This window comes from Pseudophryne corroboree, chromosome 4, assembly GCF_028390025.1.
Source record: "Pseudophryne corroboree isolate aPseCor3 chromosome 4, aPseCor3.hap2, whole genome shotgun sequence".
NCBI classification, from domain to species: domain Eukaryota; kingdom Metazoa; phylum Chordata; class Amphibia; order Anura; family Myobatrachidae; genus Pseudophryne; species Pseudophryne corroboree.
In genome coordinates, this window is record NC_086447.1 from 385,999,386 (window position 1) to 386,020,795 (window position 21,410).

Here is a 21,410-nt window from a genome sequence, read left to right on the forward strand (position 1 = left end):
TTTGAAGATTAAAATAAATATTGGAAAAATATACTTAAATTACCGCTTATGGAGATTTTGGTGAAAGGGAAACCGTAAAATAAATACATTTCTCTTACGTCGTAGAGGATGCTGGGGACTCCAAAAGGACCATGGGGTATAGATGGATCCGCAGGAGCTTGGGCACACTATAAAGACTTAAATTGGGTGTGAACTGGCTCCTCCCTCTATGCCCCTCCTCCAGACCTCAGTTAGACTTTGTGAACAGGAGTGAATGGACACACACTAGGGGAGCTCTCCTGAGTTTCTCTAAAAGACTTTATGTTAGGTTTTTTATTTTCAGGTAGACCTGCTGGCTACAGGCTCCTTGCAGCGTGGGAGTGAGGGGAGAGAAGCAGGACCTACTTCTTCTTAGTTTAAGGGCTCTGCTTCTCAGGCTACTGGACACCATTAGCTCCAGAGGGTTCGATCACTTGGTTCGCCTAGCTGCTTGTTCCCGGAGCCGCGCCGTCAACAGAAGACAGAAGCCGGGTGAGTATTAGAAGAACAGAAGACTTCAGTGACGGCAGAAGACTTCAGTAACGGAGGTAACATGCGGCGGTCGTGCTGCGCTCCATGCTCCCACACACCAACGGCACTCACAGGCTGGGGGGGGGTGCGCCCTGGGCAGCAAGTTACTGAGGATCTTTAAACAAAAAAGGCTGGCTTGAGTTGTTATTCGGTGCCCGGGCACCGTGTCCGCTACCCCCGCCAGCATATCGCAGCGGTCCCGCTGCGCGCCATTGCTCCCATACACCAACGGCTGGTATCGGTTGCAGGGCGCAGGGGGGGGGCGCCCTGGGCAGTATGTTTTAAAAATTTTTGCACTCCCAGTACACATATTCAGTGGGTAGCCACTGTATATTGTCCCCTGCCTGCATAGAACGGGTTTAGTATAGTGGGCTGCCGCGCGCCGATAAGGGGCGGGGCTTAACCCTCACAGAAAGAGACAGCGCCATTTTAATCAATGTCCCCGCCAAAACTTGTGTACAACACAAACAAGGGGGGGCACATATATGTTAGTGTTATGTAGGAATATATAACACAATTTAATTTGGAAATGGGCATGTACTCTTGGTTGTGTATACTCTCTGTGTGCTCCCTGTCAGATATACACTTGTATCGACATGTGTGAATGTTCTGTTACTAACGCCTCTATGGTTTATTGTCGGCATTGCCGACACCTCTTTGGTACTTGATACAGTAGATACTGAGTCAACAGATCGGTTGTGTTATACTTGTTCATAGTAAACACGGTATGGGAGACACAGTAGTATGTGGGTGTCCCTGTCGGCACCAACTGTTATTACCAGGTGTAAATTGACATGCTGTATCTAACTTATAGCTGTATATATATTTATATGGTTCGGTTCCGTGATTCTGTAGCTCGAGCACAGACATGGTTATTAATATTATATATGTATAATGCCCTCGGACCCCTCGGGGTCGCAAGTATGTTATTTTGACTGGTTACTACTCCCTGCTGTCGACGATTACTAGGTTTTCTGTCGACTATGATGTTTCCTGGTAGAGCCACAACTGCGGATTCAGTACATGGTCATACACATTCAGAACACATTAATGTCACTTGGGTCCCGAAGGTTCCGGACAATCCGCTTATATGTATGTTATATGTATATATAGGTTGGATATGTGTGTATATGTGTATTACAATATGTATATTCATCTTATGATTTATAATGAATGCTGAAGTAATAGTATTCTTTCTCATGTGCTGGTCGCTCTGTTGATAAAGCTCTAGGTCGGCTGTGATGAGTGGGTCTCCCGTCCTCTCAAGGAGTCCGAGTGTTTATTCTTTTCCCGCGGCGGAGAGAATACTGTGAAAGTCAACTCCTGGTCAACACGGGGTCCTGTCACAAAGGATCAGATACAGTAAGCTAAGTGATATTTTATTTCTATTCTTTGGACTTATTTGCATTACATGCACATGGGGAGTGTTTATATTCGGAGGGACATCCAATAGAATTATCCTGCAGAGATGTGGATTTTCCTTATGTTGGGTCTTCTCTATACATCGCGGCAGGCTGCAGTGCGTATACAGGAGGTGGCTGGGGAAATGCTGAGGCTAACTCCGAGAGATACTGGAGTTTTTTCCCTGGGGTGGTGTGCCGCTGTTTGGGGATGCCTTAGTTCACTCAATCTCGGCGGATACTGCTGGTAAATCTAACTTAGTGAGTTAGATTCCCTCACAACAGTTGGTGACGCATTCCTTTGTGGCATGCAGTCGCTTTAACTAGTTTGATACCGTTCTTTTTTCCTTTTCTGTGCAGATGGAAGGTGAAAAGGTAGGTGTTCTGCAGCCTTGTTAGGTTCGCAGAAGCGGATGTCGTTTTCTGTTTCTCACACATCCACCACATGGTGCTGAGTCTACCTGCCTGGACCCCACTCCGGTGGGGACTCGTCTACTACCTTTCAGTTAGACCAGGAACCGTGAGTTCATTGTAGAATCCAGAGGGGGACTGTCTGGAGTTACAGATGTGCCCCCTCACGGATTTTCTAATAGATCTTACCGTTTCCCCTCTGGAAGGGGAGGTAATACGCGACGCCACACCAGAGGTGCACCAGGTTCAGGGCCTTGTCCTCCTGTCCCGGTTATAAGATATTAAAAAAAAAGTTTACATGCGTTGTTCTACGCATTCAGATTACATGGAGGGATAGCCATGATGGCCTTGGCCATTTCACTGGAGTGATGGTAGTATGATGGTTTTCTTTCAATAGTAAGAGCCATTGTTATTCTGTAATGAGATGTTCACCTGATTGAGGCGAGGTCAAGAAACAAGTGGTGCAAATCGTTGTTTCTTTCTCTGACTGTTCTTCAACACAGGGAAGGGTTGTTGTTCCCAACAACGCAGATGTCGGAGGTGGTATCAGGGTAGATACTGAACGGTTGAGGTTCTGTGTTTTCCTGTGGAAAGAGGTCTGAGGATCCTTAGTCGGATCAGATTTGCAGTACCAATCCATCCATATGTTCCGTTGATGAAGAAGTTGGGTGCGGCCTAAGAGGCTTTTTCGGTGCGCAGGTCAAATGCCAGAGTGGTTTTCACGGGACCTGTTGGGAATGTGGTCCGGGTCTCACCGGCACATGCACCGGAATATAATTCTAATGGCCAGGATATCGCTCCTGTGGTGTCTGCTCAGTTCTCACCTCCTAGAGGGACGAAGGTTCGGGATCCAGGATTAGATCCTGGTGTCCATGTATACAGATCTCCGAGGCTGGGGAGCAGTCCTTGCACGGGAAGTATTTCCAGAGGAAAAGGTCAAGCTGCGAAGCTTGTCTACAATGAGCTTTCTTGAAGTAAGAGCTATTTTCAAGGAACATATTCTTCGTGGTCTGCCCCTGTTCATTCTGTCGGACGACTTGACAGCAGTGGCGTAAGTAAGCCGCTAGGGCGGAACAAGGAGCAAAGCGGCAATGGCAGAAGCTGAAATAGTTTTCCGCTGGGTGGAAAGACTGGTAAACGTTATATTAGCAGTCTTAGTTCCGGACGTAAACGACGGAGAAATAGATTTCCTCTGCAGACACGCTCTCCTGCCGGGAGAAATACTGTCGTCATCGAGAAGTTTTACAGAAGTGACAAGTCTTTGAGGAGTACCTCAATTGGGCATGTTGGTGTTTCGCCTCAACGAGAGATCTCAGGAATATGGTTCCAGGTCAAGGGACACTCAAGCTTTTGAAGTGGACGCCCTCGTGACACCTTGGGTGTTTTCAGTCGGTCTATGTGTCCCCTCCGCTTTCACTCTGCTGAAGGTGATAAACGTAAGGAGAACAGAGGTTCTGGCGATCCTCATTGTTCCAGTCTAGCCAAGGAGGGCTTGGTATTCAGTTCTTCAGGATTTATTCATAGAAGATCCCTGGCCTCTTCCTCTACGGGAGGAACTGTTACAGCAAGATCCGGGCGTGTATCAGGACCTACCGTGGCTGCGTTTGACGGCGTGGCGGTTGAACGCTATTTCTTAGTCCGATCAGGTATTCCCAGTGAGGTCATTTCCACACTTCTTCAGGCTAAAAATGAAGTAACAGCGAAGCCTTAACACCGTATTTGGCGTAAATATGTGTCTTGGTGTAAATCTAAGAAGCTTCCTACGGCGGATTTTCAGCTGAGTCGTTCTTCTCCATTCTTTGCAAGCAGGTGTGGATGCAGGCCTACAGTTAGGCTCCGTTTCAGGGCAGTTTTGGCCTTGTAAATTTTCAACAACAAAAAAAGAGTTGGCCACCCTTCCGGAAGTTCAGGCTTTCGTGAAAGGAGTACTGCACATCCAACCTCCACTTGTGCCCCATTGGCACAGTGGGCTCTTGACGTGGTGTTGTGTTTCTTGTGTCTCACTGATTGGGACCTTTATTAAAGGTTGTGTTAAAATTTCTCTCTTGGAGAGTGGTCATGCTTTTGCTTTTTGGGCGACCGCAAGGCGGTTGTTGGAAGTAGCGGCTTTGTGTCACAAGAGCCCCTGTTTGATCTTCCAAGTGGATAGAATTGAGAACTCGGTTAGTAGTTCTGCTGAAAAGGGTTTTCGGGGTTTATAAAAAACCTGCCTGGGTTGATGTCTGTGGTAACGTCAGCATTGGCTGATTCAATGCCTCTCGATGTAGTCAGGGCTTTGACGATTTATGTCGCCAGTTGGGCTCTGTTTGGGGAATCAGAGGCTCTGTTTGTCCGGTATGCTCTCAGCGTGCTTGGGATGCCTGCGTCTCTGCAGTCTGTTACACGCTGGATCTGGGATACGTTTCGGTGTGCTAGTTCTACGGCTGGATTACCGTTACCGGAGTCGGGGGAGACCCATTCTACTAGGAAGATGGGCTCTTCTTGGGCGGATGCCTGAGGTGTCTCGGCGGGTTAACTTTGCCGAGCGGCTACTTGGTCGGGTTTCAAACACCTTTGCTAAGCTCTTCAAGTTTGATACTCTGGATGATGGGGACTTCATGTTTGCTCAATCGATTCTGCAGAGTCGTCCGCACTCTCCCGCCCGTTCTGGAGCTTTGGTATAGACCCCATGGTCCTTTTGGACGTAAGAGAAAATAGGATTTTAGTACCTACCGGTAAATCCTTTTCTCCTAGTCTGTAGAGGATGCTGGGCGCCCGTCCCAGTGCGTACTGTGTCTGCAGTTATTGAATTTGGTTGCACTTTGTGGTGTTTCTTCTCTGTCAGGCTATCGCTGACGTTGTTCATGCCATGGCATGTGGTTTCTTATTATTGGTTGGGTTGACACACAGGTTGTGTTACATATTCTCTCAGCATATGGCTGTATGGTTTTCATTCCGTGGGCTGGTATTCTGTTGGAGGCCATGTCTTGTGGTATGTTCGTGGTGTGAGCTGGTATAACACTCACGGTGTTTAAATTATAAATTCTTTCCTCAAAATGTCCATCTCTCCTAGGCACAGTTTTCTAACTGAGGTCTGGAGGAGGGGCATAGAGGGAGGAGCCAGTTCACACCCAGTTTAAGTCTTTATAGTGTGCCAAAGCTCCTGCGGATCTGTCTATACCCCATGGTCCTTTTGGAGTCCCCAGCATCCTCTACGGACTATGAGAAAAGGATTTACCGGTAGGTACTAAAATCCTATTTTTCGATATCACACTTTTAGTTATTGCTTTTGCTCGGTACAGAATTTACAGATCTTTATGCTGTGAGACACGAAATATAGACAGATGGTCCCAGTAGCCTATAACAATATATGCTGCAATATTGTCACTAATACATCAGTGTTTCTGGGGAACTTATTGCATGTATATGATAATTTAATTCCCTATAAAGTACGCTATGTATACATATACAAATATGCTTTAATGCATACCACCTAGTATGTTCCATATATATATGTATATATATATATATATATATATATATATATATATGTCTGTGTGTGTGTCAGATCTGGACTCTGGGTTGACACCACTTAGGTCGACGCCCCATTGGTCGACACTAGAAATAGGTCAACACAACCATTAGGTCGACATGCAAAAAAGTCAACATGAGTTTTTAACTTTTTTTTTTTTTTTAAACTTTTTCATACTTTACAATCCACGTGGACTACGATTGGGAAAGGTAACCTGTGCCGAGCGCATCGGTAGCGGAGCGAGGCACCTTGCCTGAAGCATGGCAAGCAAAGCGAGCCGTGCAAGGGGACACAGCGCACGGTGCACTAATTGAGGTTCCCGTTCACTTTACAAAGAAAACGGCACAAAAAACCCATGAAAAATTAATGTCAACTTTTTTTCATGTTGACCTTGCTCATGTCGACCTATTGGCCTTGTCAACCTATTTCTAGTGTCGACCTATCCACTGTTGACCAATAGGTGTCGACCTAGACACTGTCGACCCTGAGTCTTATACCCATGTGTATCACTGGTGTAAATATAATGGTGCAGTGTGTGCGGTACACACTGGCCCCTGAGTCCAGAGAGAGCACACGCTGCACCCATTTTGTGCATACTCACCCTCCGGAGTCCCGCGCTGATGGCAGCAGCGCTGTTAAATCACTGTGAAAATGGCAGCGCAGCCATTTTCATTGCGTTCTGTGCATGCGCAGTAGGGAAATCACTGTGAAATGGCCTCTAGTGCTCAGACACTACAGCACTGCCGGCAGAGAGGAGGGGGCCCGAAAGGAGGAGGCTGATAGAGAAGTGGGTAGGAGTTCCAGAGTAGACTGGCAGCATGGCAGGAATCTTGGATGGAGAATACTGTAATGTTTAGGCAGTACATAATTTAACCGTATTCACCACTTTGGTAGAGATTAATGTGATACATTTTTGCAAAGTGCTGTTTAACATAATGGTGCTATATAAAGATCTGTAATCCATGCAGAAAATAGATCTGGCCTTATGTGGTGCAGACTGTGCGTGCCCACACACATCGCTAGCTGGCATCGGCAAGTGCACACACACTTGCTGATGCTGGCGGGTGGAGGAGTGCCATGCTGCCACATCGTTTGCCACATCCTCAGATCTTTCTGCATGTTGAAGAGATCTGAGGAGACAATGAGTAATCCGCAGGTGCGCGCATCGCATTGTTGACTTGCCCACACACTGTTTTAAAACAATGTGTCATTCCGATTGGTTAGAAACCTCAGCACACAGAAAATAATTCTTGCATATGGCTGTATAAAATATGATCCAAAGTAGTATTATAGTATGGATGTATTTATACATCCAACTACATGTTAACTTATCATACTGTATTTCCATGTCATTTATAATGGCAGCAGAACTATACTGAGGCTCGATAAATGCTGGACATCAGATCCCCACGGAGGGCAAAGCATTTGGCCTCAGCGACTAGATTTTACGGTGGTGTCGGGGTCATGGCCATGCCTCCACAGTTAGACCACATCCCCTACAGTACCCTCTACGGCCCTGGCTATCATGTCAATATGCTACAAAATTGTAACAAAATGATTGCTTTTAATGTGTGCATAGATTCAGTTTTACATGTAGTCTACAGGACACAAAAAATGGAACTATTCAGAACTGTCCGGCAGCTTTATTTTTGTATAGTTTAGAATGAATGTCAGAGAAAATTTCCAGTTGTGCTGTAAGTCCAAGCATGGCACAGGTGGTGAATTCTAGGAGGGCCATAACTTATCTTGGATAAAAAATAATTTTGTCTAAATTACTTTTCTACAAAATGGATCAATATGATTCCCGCAACATCAAGACAGATAAAGATAATGGCATTCAATGTATAGAAGAGAATGGGTCACCGTATAACTGAATATTGAAAAATAGTGTAATTGAAATACAGTAGACAAACCTTTACAACCTGAAACTGAGACAACTATTAGCTGTGGCTTAGTTTTGCAGAGCTGAAACAGCTCGGAAAGTTCTGCAACACTTTCTTACATTAAATACAACATTAAATACAATTAAGAGATGCCAACCATTTTGTAACCTTTTTATAATGCCACTTGTCCACTAAACAGTATTCGCTTACTAATACATTCTTTTGTTGTCTCCTGTGCTCATCCCAGCCTTAAATATCTATAATATCTCTCTCCATGGGATCTGGTCAGGATCCCGGCAGTCAGAATACTGACACAGGAATCCCGACACTATTCGGAATGCTGACTCTGGCATCCCGAATAGGGTCACCAGCCTGACGCCACAATCTTTACCTTCAGGATCCAGAAGGAAAGGGGTGTTAGGTTTAGGCTGCAAGGGTAGGATTAGGGTTAGGCTGTGGCCCGTGGCGGTTAGGTTTAGGCTGCGGGGATGAAAGGGTTAGGTTTAGGCTGCTAGAAGGGAGGGTTATGTGGCTAGGGGGGGTCGGTTACACCTCTCTTGTAGAACACCTTTTGCGCTGAACTAACTTTGTGAGTTTCCTTCCCTTGCCCCTAGCCTTCAAAACCTTCAAACATTCTCTAAAAACTCATCTCATTAGTCATGTTTATCAAGTGACCATAGCCATCTTCTTAACCTTGCTTTATAGTACTCTCATATTATGCCAAAATGGACATTAAGAGTGAAATTTTAAGGGGCTTCTGGCAGCCGTTCTAGCAACTTATTTGCTTCTGTTCTTAGAAATTTATACTCTGCAGACTAATGCAGCAAGTTTTTAAAGGCACGTTTTATGTCTGCCAGGATGTTGCAAGGTGCTGGAGGCACCTGTATAATATGTTAACACTTTATCTGTAAGGTAATATGAGGTAGAGGATATTATACTGGTGTATTGTAAGATAATATGGTACATACTGTAGTGTTCTATTGGGATACAAGGTAACAAGTATTTTGGACCTATCATTCGCTGCGTCGCTAGCTGCTATTCTGGGTATTGTAGCAATTTTCTCACTCTGACCCCACTTACCCATTTCTCTCCCCATATTTCTTCCACCTCTCTCTACAGATCTCCCACTCTTTCTCATCTCCCTTTCATTCCTCTCATATCTCTCTCCACTTCTTCATATTTCTCTCCCCATATTTTTCTCTATCCCCCTTTCTCCTACCTCTCCCCTCTGTTCATCCCGCTTTCTGCCATATCTCGCCCTCTACTTACCATCTATCTCCCTCTTCCTGCTATAACTCTCCCTCCCATCTCACTCTTTCTCCCATATTTTCTGGTTTCCCCTTATTTCTGTTTCCCTCTTTTCTCTTTCAATTCCTACATGCTTTCTCACCTTCTTCCTGCCATACTTCTACCTCTTCACTCACACCCTTTTCCATCTCTCTCCTCTCTGTCTTCCTCTCAACTATCTTCCCTGTTTTCTCTTTCTTCTATATCTCTGTCTCCCCATATCCCTCTCCGTCTTCCCCCTCCTCTCCCTCTTGCTAACTTCTGTCTCTTTGACTCGTTCTCCCTTTTTTTTACTTCACTCTATTCCCCTCTTTATCTTCTATCTCCCTCTTCCTCCACTTATTCCCCTGCTCTGTATCCCCCTTCTTCCCTTCTTTCTCTGCCTTCTTACTCTCTCACACTCTTCCACCATCACACTTCCCCCTCTATATTTTTCATCCCCTTCTTCCTCCATTCACTTTCTCTTCTTCCTCCATTCGCTCCCCCCTCCACCACCAGCGTCTCCATTCATTCTTTCTTTCTTCCCCGATTCCTCCCTTTGGGACCTTCTTCTTTTAGGGAGTGTTCTGTTTGCTGGGATGAGAAGAGAAGCGTGTGCATCAGGTAGTGAGATCTGGTGGGGTGGGGATTCCAATCACAGCTCTAACTCCTTCAGAGAGCTTGGTTTGTACACATACATTAGATAGATACATTTCTGTGTAGGCTCTACGATTTATAAAATAAGTTATTTTTATAGCTGCATGGCAAGTACACTGTAACTAAGTCAGTTGCTAGATAACCTCTGGATCGTTTTAATTCATGGCAAGTTATACATATACTGACATTACAGTCATCAGAAAGCTGAGGAAATACTTGGTTCTATAAAATATGGGCACAGATACATGTGTACTTCTCGAAAGACTTAGCAACAGAAACTAACATAAAACAAAATGGTATTAGAAAACCTAATTGTTTTTAGAGTTTGCCCTAGCAGAGTCTTAACTGCCTGTTGACTGAGGAAGTCAACTAACCATTAAAGAATTACTATAATATGAATTATTCAAAAACAACTTTGATTTACTTTTTAATATTTTTAATATATCATATTCTACAAACAAATTCTTATTCAACGTAATTGATCTTTTTCCTCGATCTCTTTGACAACACTGTATGTAAATTAAGAATACCTACTGTAGTTTCACCAGGCATTACAAATAGTAAACTCCAGCATATATTTGTGAACAGGAATAAGAAGTTAATGTCAAACATTTCTTTTTACCAGCCAGACACAATTTAAGAGAATCCTCCTTTTAGTATTTTGTGTGACTGGTCTTATTTACTGCTGTCAGCTTGTAGATTTGGTAGGATGTGCTGTGTGGTACTGGTTTCTGCAAGTTAGAGTGTTAGCTTTAACCTCTGTTTCAGTGGTAGAGTATGTATCATTGTACAATAACTGTAGTTATATGGAGGCTACATTTGATTCCTAGATACTTACCAGTACCAGTAACCACAAAAGGGCTATTCCATGAAAATTAGTAAAATATCTGTTGTTGTTTTTTTTTACAATCTGTAGCTGTTTATCATTTGAGTTTTAAGATTAGGTTGAAAAGTTAAATTATAGATTTCTCTTTTTGGCTTTCTTTAAAATAAAACCCCCACCCCCCACCCCAACTCAACAAGCTCTTAATTTGGAGTTGAGAGGAATTATGAAGACGTTCTTTTACAAAACGGTGGTGGACTTGGCTTGTCCTGTATGTAACCACTACATTTTGTGATACTGTGTTGGGTATAACGGAGAAAATAAAAATTATACCTACAAAATAAGCCTAGTTAGTGTTAGGGTCTCCTGCCCTGTGCTGCCACGTCGTCATGGCAACCGGGAGACAAGTGCTAGCGGAGTAACCTGAGCGCAGCTGATACTCCGGTTCGGGTCTTTTGCTGTGCAGTGGTTATAGGCTCTGTGCATGGCAGGGGATCCGGTGCTGGTTTTTGTGCTCACAGTCTGTGAGGTCTGAGTGGGGCGTGGACAGCACCTGCTTTATAAGGCCTCTTTTCAGGGTAAGCAGATGCTGCTGAATCTTTGTTGGTTAGTCAGTTTCTGAAAGTTAGCCAGTACTGTGTAGCTTTGTATTTGTTTGTTGCTTACTGCAAATAGGCCTGGGGATTTGGTATTACACTCTGCCAATCCAGACCTAGCAGTAAGACTGGAGTCAGTCGTTTAGCTTGCTGGGGTTCTGTTACTACTCTGTGAACTTAGCAAGTTTGCGGCTGTATTCTAAGACTTGCCTGTCTAATCCTGTCTCACTGTGCTAGGTGTCAGGGGTCAGTTTAGTGGCAGTAAACCGAACCTGTGCACTGCAAGTGAGAATTAGGATTGTGGAGAATCTCCTTGTGTCTATCATTCCATCTCTGACCAAGGAGTTTACTGCCACACCCGTTGGTAACCCTTTAGGGTTTTGCTGTTGCCCTTAGCAACAGCATTTCGGGTTTTCTATGTATTAAAACACAACATCTTGCTTTTCACATCTGAGCAGTTCTAATACAAGGGAGATACCCAGTTCCTTAGCCTCTGGGCTTCTCTGTTCACGTTGTGTGTATTTTGTTACCCTACCACCTTCTGTGTACGTTATGTCATATTCCCTAGTCTGTCTGTGAGTCCATTTGTTTTGCATAACAGTTCAAACACCAGTACATTCCTGCAGGCACTGGAGTGCATAACAGTCCTGACACCAGTACTTTCCTGCAGGCACTGGTGTGCATAACAGTTAGGCACTTTATTACATCCATCTTTTGAAAAAACAAAAACAAACTTCCTCATGTTAAGTTTTAACAAAAATGTATATGTTGAATTTGTTTATGTTTAGGTAGTAGACAAATTGAGGGCATTTTATTTGAAATTACAATTTAATGTTACAGCATGTGCAGTAACAAACAGCAAACATTTAAAAAAAAAATGTTTTGAAATAAATAATTTCAAAGGTACCAGACGTTAATTGCATTCCATTGTAACCGCTAGTGTGGATTCCATCATTAATCTTTGGAGTAAAACTATTTTCTTTTCTAATGACAGCAGAATTGCTTGTTTTGTTGTGCCACAAATTAACCATTATAAGCAGACTTTCAGATGTTTTTTAATATTGGACATAAATCAGTAATGGTTCTAATTAATTCCAAATGCAAATATATTGGTTATATTTCCCAGAAAAGGAAAGTAGACTGTTTTCAAGAAAAACATATGGACACTGATCCATCTTTTACTTAATTGTTAAACCAAATGGAAGCAGTGCCTTACTATATTGTGCACCTGTAATTGTGACTGTGGCTTTTGACTGTAGATTAAATTTTTTAAACTAGTTATGAATTCAGTATTCTTTAATAAATATATAAATAATCTTTTCTTACCTCAGAAATAGAGAATTATTTTTTGCCAGAACAGATTCTTTAATAGGAGCCTATACTAGCAAATAGGTTGGCAGCATAGTTATAGCTATCACTTGACCGGCGGTTCTAACACTGTGCATATCACTTTGTTATAACAAGTGGGTAAGAGCATTGAGACCGCTAGATCCCTCTCTAGTCATAAAAACTGTGTAGGGTTGTACCTGCTAATGCTATCTAAAGATTGCGTTCACTAACAGCTAACCTTTTTGGAGATTAGTAAATTAAATCAGAATGCAGTCGCATTTATAATAATGTGGCCTTTGGGCCTGATTCAGAGTTGTATGTTTAAGTAATGTTTACGCACATGTTTGTTTTTTGATCTGCACATGAGTAGAATCAGCACTGCTCATAGGCAGATCTGTGGATGCGATGAAGGTAGCAGTATCCCATAAGCCACAGTATGATTGGCATGCTGCCACCGTTGGGAGAAGTGGATGGGGTGGCGATGGACAGCGTTCTCAAACAGGGGTATGACAGCCTCATTTTCATGGCATGCCGAGGCCAGTGTCTGCATTTTCTGATGCAGCTTTTTACTGGCACTGGAATCCATGATTTTCCCAGCCATCCTGTGTAACATGAAGGTTACTGAGATGACTGTGGTTCACGCAGATGACCAGATGTTTCATCTTCTGACGCAGTAGCGGATCATAGAAGCAAAAGTAGTCATCTTTTAACATTTTAGCAAAACTGCTGCGTACAAAGACAAAGTGGCTGTGCTATTACGTCCAGCTCTGAATCAGATTAAGCTGAATATCTTTCATATCTCCTGTGTTCAGGCTTTGTTCAATCTTCAACACGTGGATATTGCTGTTTATGCAAAGTTTTAAATATAAACTAACCCTATAATTACATTATTTTGCCCAGAGCTACCGTGATCTCCTCCATACAATGCATTGAGGTAATGCAGCACTTCTGACATCAAGAGCAGAGTGATGTGCTGGCCATACCACATGGTCTCCCTGCATCCTTTGTGGAAGAAAGTTGTGAGATTGGGCAGGAGTTTAGACAGTCCATGTTACACACGTGCCACAAAGTTGATATCTATATTTTATTTCACTTACACAATTGAACAAGACATTATCATGTGGCAGATTAAAAACAACTGCAACAGGTTGATGGATGAAAACCTCTTAACAGAATTACATGGTGCATCTTCCAGCCTTATTTACACCTAACTGTCAAAAGATGGAGGAAATCCTAGGCATCAAAAGTTGCAATAAATCGTCAGATTTGTTACATAATTGATATGTAGTTAAATTATTAATCACTATGTGCTGTCTCTTAAGTTAAAGGTCAAACTATCTAGATTCCCGGTGCAGGAGTTGTTTACATGCCTCTATAAAAGTATCTCCATGTGCACAGGTATGTCACTGTGTTATTGAATGGCCACAGTGCTATATTGCTGCACAGTACTTAGCCCTGGAGAGATTGATACATTATCGTATTGACTGCTGTTTGTCTTCTATCTATTTGGAATCAACGTGTGGACTAAACCACCATGTTCACATCCTCTGCGCACCTACCAACTTGTAGGCATCTGGCATTAGGCTATAGAAAGTATACAAACTCTTATTGAAATTGCAGACTTTTGTGATATAAGACATGGGGCCGGATGTAATGCAGACAGCCGGAGCTCCGAGATTTCGGCCAAACTTGTATATTTTTTAAAGAGACAATCATTTACAAGCCAAAACCAGGTTGGTTTTACCTTGTAAATGATTACCGCTTTAAAAAAAAGTATAAGTTCGGCCGGAATCTTGGAGCTCTAGCCGTCTCGCACTGCATTACATTCGGCCTATGGCATCAAAATAAGTAATGTCAAATATTTTTCCACTTGCAACATGTTTTGACAGATTACTGAAGTGGAAGGTACTTTTTCCAAGTCAAATTTACTGTAAGAGGGTGCCAGTGGCTACTAACTCCATAAATGTTGTACAGTAGCTTTTTATGTAAATCATGCCCAGCAAATATTTACTAGTGTTTATTGACAGCAATGTCATACTCATCTAAGTAAAAATAAAAATATATTCTCTTTTATGCTTAAAAATCTATTGGATGGTAAATAGCTTTATTGAGCTTCTGGAAAGAAACATAATTATTTTGTGTATACTGTATATTCTTTTTAAACTGACATACATGGCACTGTATTTCTTTCCTTGCTTCATTAGATATGTGGAATGTTTTTAAATAAAACATTTCGTTTTTCAATGTGGTTTTTTTCAGCCCCAAGTTCTGTTCAGGAGTAATTGAGTGGAACATGCATTATCTATCAATTGTCTTCTATTGAGTTTTATTTGTTTGTTAGATCTAGACACAGTGGGCTCGATTCAATTCAATGCAAATTGAATAGTGTCGGGAACAAGCTCCTGGGGTTATTCAATTCAGTGCGCAGTGACAGCCGATGACGGGATTAATTCTCGCACCCCCGGAAGGGGGCTAAAGTGCTAGCGCGATGCTGATTTCTGCTCCTAGAGCGGTGGAAACAGCATCATGCCGGGCACTTAATTCGGAGAATGCTGGTTCTCCTGACAAAACACCCTGTTTAGTCCGGGAGAGAATGGGCATTCGCTGAATTAACATTGCACTGAATTAAATTATACCCGGTATTAAATTAGCATTGAATTAAATCAAGCCAGTTGAAAAATTTAAACTGATACTCTAATCTGAAAACAAATGTTTCTCTAACGTCCTTGAGGATGCTGGGACTCCGTAAGGACCATGGGGAATAGACTGGCTCCGCAGGAGATAGGGCACTTTAATAAAGCTTTGGATTCTGGGTGTGCACTGGCTCCTCCCTCTATGCCCCTCCTCCAGACCTCAGTTTTACACTGTGCCCAGAGCGAGATGGGTGCACTGCAGGGAGCTCCCGGAGTTCTCTGATTAGAAAGCATTTTTGTTTGGATTTTTTCTACATTTTTACAGGGAGCACTGCTGGCAACAGGCTCCCGGCATCGAGGGACTGAGGAGAGAGGGGCAGACCTTCTTCTCTAAGATAGGCTCTGCTTCCTCGGCTACTGGACACCATTAGCTCCAGAGGGGGTGAACACAGGTTCTTACTGGGCGTCCACCCCCAGAGCCGCGCCGCCGTTCTCCTCACAGAGCCAGAAGAAACGTCTCAGGTGGCAGAAGCCTTCAGAGCTTCACTGAGGTAACTCACAGCACCGCAGCTGTGCGTCATTGCTCCCATACACCTCACATACTCCGGTCACTGTAAGGGTGCAGGGCGCAGGGGGGGGGGGGTGCCCTGGGCAGCAATATAACACCTCTCTTATGGCAAAAAGTATATATACATGTACAGGTGGGCACTGTACATGTATATAAAAGAGCCCCCGCCATATTTTAGTAAGTTTGAGCGGGACAGAAGCCCGCCGCCGAGGGGGCGGGGCTTCTCCCTCAGCACTCACCAGCGCCATTTTTCTCTCCACAGCACCTCTGAGAGGAAGCTCCCCGGACTCACCCCTGCTTGACACACGGTGAAGAGGGTTTTAAAGTAGAGGGGGGGGCACATATTTGGCGATTATACATTACAGCAGCGATACTGGGTAAACATTCTGTGTTTTTTCCTGGGTTATATAGCGCTGGTGTGTGTGCTGGCATACTCTCTCTCTCTGTCTCTCCAAAGGGCCTAGGGGGGAACCTGCCTTCAGATAAGAGATTCCCTGTGTGTGTGGAGTGTGTCGGTACGTGTGTGTCGACATGTCTGCGGTAAAAGGCTCTCATAAGGAAGAGATGGAGCAAATCTGTGTGGGTGCGTGGTGTCTCCGTCGACAACGCCGACACCTGATTGGATATGTGAAATTAAGTGCTAAAATGAACTTATTAAAAAAGATTAGAGAACAGACAGGGAATCTACCCATGTCTGCTCCTATGTCACAGAGACCTTCAGAGTCTCACAACGCTCACTATCCAAAATAATAGACATCGACACGGAGTCTGACTCCAGTGTCGACTACGTTCATGCAAAGTACAGCCAAGACTGGCAGAAAAGTATTCAATATATGATTATTGTAATAAAAGATGTTTTGCATATCACTGATGACTCATCTGTCCCTGACACGAGGGTACACATGTTTAAGGGGAAGAAAGCTGAGGTAAATTTCCCTCCTCTCATGAAGAAAAAGAGCGGGAATCTCCAGACAAGAAGCTGCAGCTTCCCAAAAAGAATTCTCAGGGAGTATCCTTTCCCTAATGGGGCCAGGATACAATGGGAATCTTCCCCTAGGGTGTACAAGGCATTGCCACGTTTAACCAAAAAGGTAGCGCTGACTTAACAGCTATCTTCAGGGATCCTGCAGATAGCATGCAGAAAAAGTACTTTGAAGTCCATTTACACACATTCTGGTACACTACTCAGACCGGCGATTGTGTCGGCATGGGTTTATAGCGCTGTAGCAGCGTAGTCAGATACCTTATCAGTGGAGGTTGAAACCCTAGATAAGGATGACATATTATTGTCCCTAGTGTATATATATATATATATATATATATATATATATATATATATATATATATATATATATATATATATATAGGTAAAAAGCTGTGTAGCAAACAGCGGCACTCAGAGACTGACAAAGCCAAATGAAAATAAAGTGCTGGTGCTTTTATTCCATAATACAGGCTGGGTATTCCAACGTTATGGAATAAAAGCACCAGCACTTTATTTTCATTTGGCTTTGTCAGTCTCTGAGTGCCGCTGTTTGCTACACAGCTTTTTACCTGCATTCATCACTCCAGAAGGCACCTGAGCAGTTTATTCTATATTGAGGAGAGTGCCGATTCGTTACCAACTGCTATATATATATATATATATATATATATATATTTATATGTAAAAGATGTTGGCTTATATATATATATATATATATATATATATATATATATGACATGCCCAAAGAGACGTTGGTCTACTGGGTTCTAGAGTCAACGCTATGTCGATTTCTGCTAGACTTGTCCTGTGGAACATGCAATGGACAGGTGATGCCGACTAAAAGAGGCATATGGAGGGTTTACCTCACAAGGCTGAGGAATTGTGTGGAGAAGGGCTCTCGGACCTGGTCTCCACAGCTATAGCTGGTAATTCTGATCTTTTTGCCTTATATTCCATCACAGACTAAGAAAGCACGACATTATCAAATGCAGTCCTTTCGGTCGCAGAATAACAAAAAAGTATGAGGAGCGTCCTTTCTTACCAGAGGTAGGGCACGGGGCACAGCTAGTTCCCAGGAACAGAAGTCCTCCCCGGCCTCTACTACATCCACCGCAGGATGCGGGAGCTCCGCTAAGGGAGTCCGTCCCAGGGGGAGCACGTATTCGGCTCTTCAGCCACATCTGAGTTCACTCACAGGTGGATCCCGGGGGAATGAAAATTGTTCTCAGGGTTACAAAGGAATTCGAAAGGTGCCTCCTCGCCGGTTTTTCCTTATCGGACCTACCGGCTTCTCCCCCAGAAGGGGAGTTATATTAAATACAATTCACACATTGTATCTCCAACAGGTGGTGCTCAAGGTTCTCCTCCTGCAACAAGGAAGGGGCTATTACTCAACTTTGGCTGTAGTCCCGAATACGTACGGTTCGGTCAGACCTATTTAAAATTAAAACCTCTGAACCTATAATAGAAAAGGTTCAAAATTAAAGTGGAATCGCTCAGAGCGATCATGGCCAGCCTGGAAAGGGGGGATTTGATGGTGTATCTAGACATAAAGGCTGCATACCTTCATGTTCCCATTTATCCACCCCACCAGGCGTACCTGACAATTGCGGTACAGTATTGTCATTACCAATTTCAGGGTAATTGGCAGAAATGATGGTGCTCCTACGCAAGCAAAGAGTCACCGTTATCCCATACTTGGACGATCTCCTATGAGGAGAGATCAAAAGAGCAGTTGTTGAACAGCGTGTCACTTTCGCTGAAGGTATCACAGCAACACTGCTAGTTTCTCAATATTCGGAAGTCACAGTTGGTTCCTATGACTAGTCTGCCCTTCTTGGGTAGGATTCTGGATACGGACCAGAAAGGGGTTTACCTTCAGATAGAGAAGGCCCAGGAACTCATGACTCTGGTCAGGAACTTTTTGAAACCAAGACAGGTGTCGGCATCGCTGCACCTGAGTCCGGGGACAATCATTCCCTTCGGCAGGTTCCATGCGAGGTCTTTCAAATGGGACCTACTGGACAAGTGGTCCGGGTCACATCTACAGATTCATCAGTTGATCACCCTCTCCCCCAGGGCCAGGGTATCTCTCCTGTGGTGGCTGCAAGATGCTCACCTTCTATAGGGCCGCAGGTTCGGCATTCAGGACTGGATCCTGGTGACCACGGACGTGAGCCTCCGAAGTTGGGGAGCAGTCATACAGGGAAAAATAAAATGTCCAAGGTCTTTGGTCAAGTCAAGAGACTTGTCTTCACTTCTTGGAACTAAGGGCCATATACAACGCCCTACGTCAGGCGGAGACCTTACTTCGCGACCAACTGGTTCTGATCCAGTCGAACAACGTCACCGCGGTAGCTCATGTAAACCGCCAAGGTGGCACAAGGAGCAGAGTGGCGATGGCAGAAGCCACCAGAATTCTTTGCTGGGCGGAGAATCATGTAAGCGCACTGTCAGCAGTGTTCATTCCGGGAGTGGACGACTGGGAAGCAGACTTCCTCAGCGGACACGACCTACGTCCTGGAGAGTGGGGACTTCATCAGGAAGTCTTAGCACAGATTGCAATTCGGTGGAGACTGCCACTGATAAACATGATGGCGTCCCGCCTCAACACAAAGCCGCAGAGTTATTGCGCCAGGTCAGGAGACCCTCAGGCAGTAAGCTGTGGACACCCTAGTGACGCCGTGGGTGTTCCGGTCAGTTTCTGTGTTTACTCCTCTTCCTCTCATACCCATGGTGTTGAGGATAATAAGAAAAAGAGGAGTGAGACCAATTCTCATTGTTCCAGATTGGACACGGAGGACTTGGTATCCAGATCTGCAGGAAATGCTCACAGAGAGAATCCGTGACCTCTTCGTCTAAGACAGGACCTGCTGCAGCAGGGGCCCTGTCTGTTCCCAGACTTACCTTGGCTGCGTTTGACGGCATGGTGGTTCAACGCAGGATCCTAGCGGTAATGGTTATTCCGGAGGAGGTCATTCCTACCCTAATTAAGGCTAGGAAGGACATTGAAACATTATCACTGAATATGGCGAAAATATGTTTCCTGATGTGAGGCCAGGAATGCTCTACGGAGGAATTCCTTTTGGGCTGTCTGCTTCACTTCCTTCAAACTGGAGTGAACTTGGGCCTAAACTTAGGATCGATAAAGGTTCAAATTTCGGCCTTATCCATTTTCTTCCAAAAAGATTTGGCTTCTCTTCCTGAAGTACAAACGTTTGTGTAGGGAGTACTGCATTTTTAGCCTCCTTTTGTACCGCCGGTGGCGCCTTGGGACCTTAACGTGGTGTTACGGTTCCTTAAATCTCATCGGTTTGAACCACTTAAGTCAGTGGTGTTGAAATATTTCACCTGGAAGGTGGTCATGTTGTTAGCCTTGGCTTCGGCTAGGCGAGTTTCAGAATTGGAGGCTTTTATCACTAAAAGCCCTATCTGATTGTCCATATGGATAGAGCGAAATTGCGTACCCATCCTCAATTCCTGCCAAAGGTGGTCTCATCCTTTCATATGAACCAACCTATTGTAGTGCCTGTGGCTACGCGTGACTTGGAGGAGTCCGAGTCCCTTGATGTGGTCAGGGCTTTTAAAATTTACGTGGCCAGAACGGCTAGGATCTGCAAAACAGAAGCACTGTTTGTCCTGTATACAGCCAACAAGGTTGGCGGCCCTGCTTCAAAGCAGACTATTGCTCGCTGGATCTGTAACACGATTCAGCTGGCGCATTCTGCAGCAGGATTGCAGTTGCCTAAATCGGTTTAGGCCCATTCCACTAGGAAGGGGGGCTCTTCTTGGGCGGCTGCCAAGGGGTTTCGGCACTACAGCTGTGCTGAGCTGCTACTTGGTCGGGGTCAAATGCCTTTGCAAAGTTCTGCAAGTTTGATACCCTGACTGAGGAGGACCTCCTGTTTGCTCAATTCGGTGCTGCAGAGTCATCCGCACTCTCCCGCCCGTTTGGGAGCTTTGGTATAATCCCCATGGTCCTTACGGAGTCCCAGCATCCTCAAGGACGTTAGAGAAAATAAGATTTTACTTACCGGTAAATCTATTTCTCGTAGTCCGTAGAGGATGCCGGGCGCCCGTCCCAAGTGCGGACTTCTTCTGCAAGACTTGTATATAGTTATTGCTTACATAAGGGTTATGTTATAGTTTATCGGTTGAACCGAGGCTATGTTGTTGTTCATACTGTTAACTGGGTAGTTTATCACAAGTTATACGGTGTGATTGGCTGGTATGGATCTTGCCCTTAGATTTACAAAAATCCTTCCTCGTACTGTCCATCTTCTCTGGGCACAGTTTCCCTAACTGAGGTCTGGAGGAGGGGCATAGAGGGAGGAGCCAGTGCACACCCAGAATCCAAAGCTTTATTAAAGTGCCCTATCTCCTGCGGAGCCCGTCTATTCCCCATGGTCCTTACGGAGTCCCAGCATCCTCTACGGACTACGAGAAATAGATTTACCGGTAAGTAAAATCTTATTTTCTCCTGTGCTACTTCATGACAGCCCTTACTCTGGGATTATATCCCATTCCCCCAGAACTAGACAGGGAGTTTTTTCACATCTTAAGCATCGCCAACTTCAGGTGTATAGCTCCACTCCTCCCCTTTTCTCCTCAGTCTTTTTTCCTGTCTCCTTGGCAGTGACAGTGTAGGAGTTTATTTTTTTGGTAGAGGCTTACCTCATTCTGATGCCCCACAATGTGCCTCTGTGTAGTCGTGGCTGGAAGAGAGTCACTCTTTGTGGAGTAAGGTGCGGTGTTTCCCAGGGTGGAAAATAAATCCCCGATAATGCTGAAGATATCTG

The 21,410-nt window shown here is 44.3% G+C and overlaps 1 protein-coding gene across 3 annotated transcripts in view; it reads left to right on the forward strand.

Moving 5' to 3' along the window:
- Positions 1 to 21,410, forward strand: part of MCPH1 (microcephalin 1) — a 774,602-nt gene that overhangs the window by 393,244 nt on the left and 359,948 nt on the right. The gene's annotated exons all lie outside the window — the stretch shown is intronic.